Source organism: Physeter macrocephalus, chromosome 10 (assembly GCF_002837175.3).
Source record: "Physeter macrocephalus isolate SW-GA chromosome 10, ASM283717v5, whole genome shotgun sequence".
NCBI classification, from domain to species: Eukaryota; Metazoa; Chordata; class Mammalia; order Artiodactyla; family Physeteridae; genus Physeter; species Physeter macrocephalus.
The window spans coordinates 47,153,386-47,159,161 of NC_041223.1; the positions used below are offsets into that span (position 1 = coordinate 47,153,386).

At 38.0% G+C, this 5,776-nt stretch overlaps 1 protein-coding gene across 9 annotated transcripts in view; it reads left to right on the plus strand.

Moving 5' to 3' along the window:
- The window catches only part of HS3ST5 (heparan sulfate-glucosamine 3-sulfotransferase 5), a 358,640-nt gene that overhangs the window by 240,143 nt on the left and 112,721 nt on the right, over nucleotides 1-5,776 (plus strand). For 2 of the 9 annotated variants that reach the window (XM_055087546.1, XM_028494526.2), the window contains exon 4: nucleotides 2,205-2,317. The exons of the other annotated variants lie outside the window; for them this stretch is intronic. The gene's annotated coding sequence lies outside the window, so the exon portion shown is untranslated. The remainder of the gene's footprint in view (nucleotides 1-2,204; nucleotides 2,318-5,776) is intronic. 9 annotated transcript variants of the gene reach the window in all.

Sequence of the window (5,776 nt, forward strand, 5' to 3'; positions counted from 1 at the left end):
ATGAACCCGTGTCCCCTGCATCGGCAGGCGGACTCTCAACCACTGCGCCACCAGGGAAGCCCTCCCTGTCTTTCTTTGTCTGACTTTATTTTACTAAGCATAATATTCTCTAGGTCGATCCACATTGATGCAAATGGCAATATTTCATTATGTTTTATGGCTGAGTAATATCCCATTGTATGTATATGCACTACGTCGTCTTAATCCAATTACCTGTTGATGGGCACTTAGGTTGCTTTCATGTCTGGACTATTGTGAATAGTGCTCTAATGAACACTGGGATGCATGAACCTTTTTGAATTAATGTTTTTGTTTTTTCCGGATATATTCCCAGGAGTGGAATTGCTAGATCATATGCTAGTTCTATTTTTAGTTTTTTAAGGAAACTCCATACTGTTTTCCGCAGTGGCTGCACCAATTTACATTCCCACCAACAGTGCAGAAGGGTTCCCTTTTCTCCACATCCTCTCCAACATGTGTTATTTGTAGACTTTTTGATGATGGCCATTCTGACAGGTGTGAGATGATAGATACCTCATTCTGGTTTTGATTTGCATTTCTCTAATAATCAGTGATGTTGAGCATCTTTTCATGTGCCTGATAGCCATGCATATGTCTTCTTTGAAAAAATGTCTATTCAAGTCTTCTGTCTATTTTCTGATTGGGTTGTTTGTTTTTATGCTATTGAGTTGTATGAGCCATTAGTATATTTTGGATATTAACCCCTTGTTGGTTGTATCATTTGCAAATATTTTCTCCACTCTGTAGCTTGTCTTTTTGTTTTGTGATGGTTTCCTTTGCTGTGCAAAAGCTTTTAAGTTTAATTAGGTCCCATTTGTTTATTTTTCCTTTTATTTCTTTTGCCTTGGAAGGCTGATCCAAGAAAATATTGCTATGATTTATGTCAAAGAGTGTTTAGCCTATGTTCTCTTCTAGATTGCTAGTTTTGTGTCTTACATTTAGGTCTTTAAACCATTTTGAGTCTGTTATTGTATATCATCTGAGGGAATGTTCTAATTTCACTGTTTTACATATGGCTGTCCAGCTTTCCCAGTACCACCTGTTGAAGAGACTGTCTTTTCTCCGTTGTATAGGCTTGCCTCCTTTGTCATAGATTAATTGACCGTAGGTCCATGAGTTTATTTCTGGGCTCCCTACAGAACAAAATTTTTGACACATATGAAATGGTAAAGTCTCCCAGTGGTGGTCTGATCACCATGCCAGTTTTACTATCTGTGTTAGGAAGGCATTTGGCTGATGCATACAGATAAGGTCATCTCTTTACTCCTCCATTTGCCTTCCCCCAGAGACTGTGCATTCTACTTTTCCCTTTAGGTGTGTGGACATCCATTCAAGGTGTACCTTTTCATATGCCTTGCTAATCTCTTATTCCCTTTAGTGTACCTGTTCCTTTTGAACAAGGTGAACTGTACCAGTTAAGACAGTATATATTATGCTTTAGTTACAAACAACCCACAAATCTAAGTGGTTTAAAATAAACTTTTTTCTCTTTCAAGCTATATACTCAGCATGGGTTGGTGCTCCTCTGTTCCCCTTGGCCTCAGTTTAGTATGAGGCAAACAGACAAGGTACACCTGGAACATAGTCAAACAACAGCTACTATGGGAGAAAGAATGATCAGTGACACATCTCACACTAGCTCTTAAAGCTTTCACTTCAAAGCAACATCTGTCATTTCTGCTTATATTTCAATAGCCAGGGTAAGCCCTATATCATTCCTGTCTTAAAAGAGAATGGGGCAGTACCCTCCTACCACCTGTCCAAAAGAAGAACTAGAAATAACTGGGAAAGAGATTAATGCCTAAGACATATACCTTTCTACCAATTCATTCTGGCCATGCATCCTGTCCCACGTGTGGGAGCTCATATTTACTTCCATACTTTAAAATTTCAAGTTTGCTTACTTTATCAACCATACACTTTTGAATAGAAAAATGGGAACCAGTAGTCAAGACAATAGTAAATAGTGGTAATAACCCCATACAACTGCTTTATTATTTATATACAGATTGTTTTTAATACAGTTAACTCCCATCCTTAAGAAAGCAACTGTTTGAGAATCACTAGTCTACTAAAAAGAACATCAAACTCTTAAGACAAAACACAAATTTGCCCTCTTATTTCTTCTTTGTATGTCCTGCCTAACTATAGATCAACTTCTTTCTCTATGTCATTTTTTCCAGTGAAAATTGTGCCTACCTCTTTTGACATATGGGAATGTTTAAGTCAGCAAGAAGTGTATACTTGCCCCCTTAGACCCTCAACAGTACCTAAAGGTCATCTGCCTTGAAGACTGGTAAGTCTGGTCATAATACAGAAAGCCCAGAACTAGGGGAATAAAGGAGTTCTCCTTGTCACAGAGAGAAGGCTTTGTGAATGTTAATGGCAACATTAATTCCCTCTATGACCTGAGGCAAATCACTTAATTGCTAGCTGTCTTCCTTTTCTGGTCCAAGGATAATATTAACATACTCCTCTAGGTCCTTGTGAGGCATAATATATAGATTTGATTGCAAAGGCATTTTCAGTATATGAGACACTGTAGAGACATTTGATGTGCTCTGAATTCCCATTGTTGCCTACAATTCTCCTCCTAGAGGTGACTGTCTGGCCAGAGAGAGAAATGTCTGAGGCCAGAGGTAGCTCTATAGGGCAGAGATGTCACTTCCTGAATTCCCGAGTAGACAGAGTCATGGATCTGTTGTGGATTATATCTGGGCTGCTGGATGCACTGATCTTCCTCCTTTCTTCAAGCATTTTTCTGGTTTCTATCCTAACCATTTGGCAGAAGAGATAAAATTCAAATTAGTCCTTTTTTTGCTGAGTATATTATCTCCAGAAAAAAGTTAGATTGGAGAGCTGGTTGTAAATAATACTATGCTTTGAGTTTAGAGTAATGATATGTTTATTTGGCATTTACTTGTTTGCAGAGTGCTTTCACAGAACATGTAATCTTATTTGAGCCTTACCTTATCACTCTGTGAGATGGGCATCATCCGAAGTCACAAAAAAGGAGAATGAAGCCCAAAAGATTCAGTCTGTTGCCCAAAGTCGCCACACTAAGAAATAATGAACTCAGACCCAGATTTTCTGACTCTGCATGGAGTAATCTTTTATTCCGTTGTTCCAGGCTGCCTCTGTGTTTTTGGCAGACATAGGTGACACCCAGCTATAAACCACGATCAGGTGGAACCAAGATAAGGGTAGGAAAGGAGGGAATTGATTGAACCAGCAGGAAGGAACTTATCATTTAAAGCCAATTACAAGTTTCTTTTGCTTAGAAAATGAAAGGAACTAACCGTTCCTTCAAGATTAATCTTAATATTCTAATGAATTAAAATTAATTCAGTTAATTAATAAGTTTTTCTCCACCAGAGCATTCAGCCAGAATGGGGAGGGGAAGATCTTTTTAATTTCCAGTAAAAATGATGACTTGATTTCTTAGGATGGTATTAGCCAATGACTCAACTCCATCTTCCCCCCCAAAAAATAATAGAAATAAGGAGAGTTGATCCTCATTCATTCATTATGCATTCATTTACTACCATTTGCAAAGAAGTTTTAGTCTAATGGGTAGAGGAATGGGGAGAAAATAAGAAAACAAAGGATGATACCAAACCCCGAAGGAAAGGTCAAGAAAACTTCTTGGAAGAGGCAGCCATTAAGGTGAATTAAGGTGAATTAACCTCATGGTGGGAGAGTTAGTTGGGTCAATGGTGGGGAATGGAGTTCTGGATATGAGAGCAGGAGTTTAAGTAGCTCTGCATGGTAAGAGGATGCGGAAGGAGGCAGGACTAGAGTGAGATGGGCTAGAGAGGTGAGCAAGTGTCCAACCTTGAAAGACCTGGATGCCCTGCTAAGAAATTTCAACTTTATACTTTATGCTGTTGGAGCCACTGACAAATCTGACCAAATCAGAAAGGTCTGTGGGGCAGGTGGATTTGGGGGCCTGGTAGGTCTGCCAGCTGACTTGAAAACATTCAAAGAGGTTGTTAGTGAAATCCAAGCAAGAAACGACAAAGTAAAGAGAGGTTACGGTCTTTGCTGCTTATCATTTAGCTCATACACGGGCAGATCAGAAACTAGAACCCAGGTGTCCTAATTCCTAGGTTGCCATTATTTCCCCATCCCACAGTGCTTTCCTGTCTCTTTGGCATTTTCTTTCTTTAGAGAATTCTTTTCCCTTTGAAATGTGTGCTAGGGTGCTAGAACAGTTTTTAAAGTAATCTCATTCTCTACTGGAACTAAATATTTATCATGGTGATGTTAACATTTAGACACTTCTCACCGGCAATTCCATCCATGTGATCTTATTTGGTTTTCTTCTGAGAATACTAAAGCTATTTTTACTTCCTTGGGTAAAAATAAAGATGCCCTAAATTTCTCCAGTTAAATATTTCAAACTTTAGGCTTTGATTTTTCTTTATATTTTAGTTGGGAGAATAAAGTAAAGCAGTTGTTTTATTTTATTCTTTAGTATCAAAAGATAGCTGCTCACTGATAATGAGAATTGTAGGGCCAGTTCAACTGCAGTGATAAGTTCAGAGCATAAAAGATCATATATCAACATGACCTCACTAACCTTCTATGTACTAAATGACAAACTGCTAGAAATAGCCTTTGGATCAGGTCACAGACACACTAAAATACTTACCCTTCACTACAGAACTCTATTGAACCCTATCTATCACTTACCACGTTCGATCACAGAAGCCTGCTTCAATGCTAAACAGAATTTCAATCAAAGTATAAAAGGAGAGATAACTTCCTTCGAATAGTTCAACTTCTGATTTGATTAAGCATCTCTTTGCACTTTTGAAATAATGTGGAGAAAGATCACAACTAGTTCCACTATGCTTTTTGTATTTGTAGAAAGATTGTGCTATAAGGGAAAGAATGGGGTTTTAGGACCAGTGGGTTCATCCTGGTGTCTATACCTCACTTCCCCCTCCCATAAGAGGTTAACATCATATCATTGCTATTATAATGTTATTATTATTTTCTTAACAGCAGAACTAGACTCAGCTAATAGGGAATTGGTTAAGCTTTTTAAAAGAATAATGTGATTCAACCGAGGGGTTCTGCCAGCTTCATGTTATACATACTTAACTGCACATACTTCATCCCCATCTTCAAATAAATGCCATTATTCCTTGTTTTGAATGTGTCTATAAGTGACTTTTACAGTCTAATTAGAAAATCAGGATCCTTTTTTTCTTTTTTTTTTTTTTTGCTCTCAGTACTTATTTTTATTTTTTTAACATCTTTATTGGAGTACAATTGCTTTACAATGGTGTGTTAGTTTCTGCTGTATAACAAAGTGAATCAGTTATACATATTGTGCCACATCTTCTTTATCCATTCATCTGTCGATGGACACTTAGGTTGTTTCCATGTCCTGGCTATTGTAAATAGAGCTGCAATGAACACTGGGGTGCATGTGTGAGAAAATATTTGCAAATGAAGCAATGGACAAAGGATTAATCTCCAAAACATACAAACAGCTCATAGAGCTGTCCAAACAACCCAATTAAAAAATGGGCGGAAGGCCTAAATAGACATTTCTCCAAAGAAGACATACTGATGGCCAAGAGGCACATGAAAAGATGCTCAACATCACTAATCATTAGAGAAATGCAAATCAGAACTACAATGAGGTATCACCTCACACCAGTCAGAATGGCCATCATCAAAAAATCTACAAACAATAAATGCTGGAGAGGGTGTGGAGAAAAGGGAACCTTCTTGCACTGTT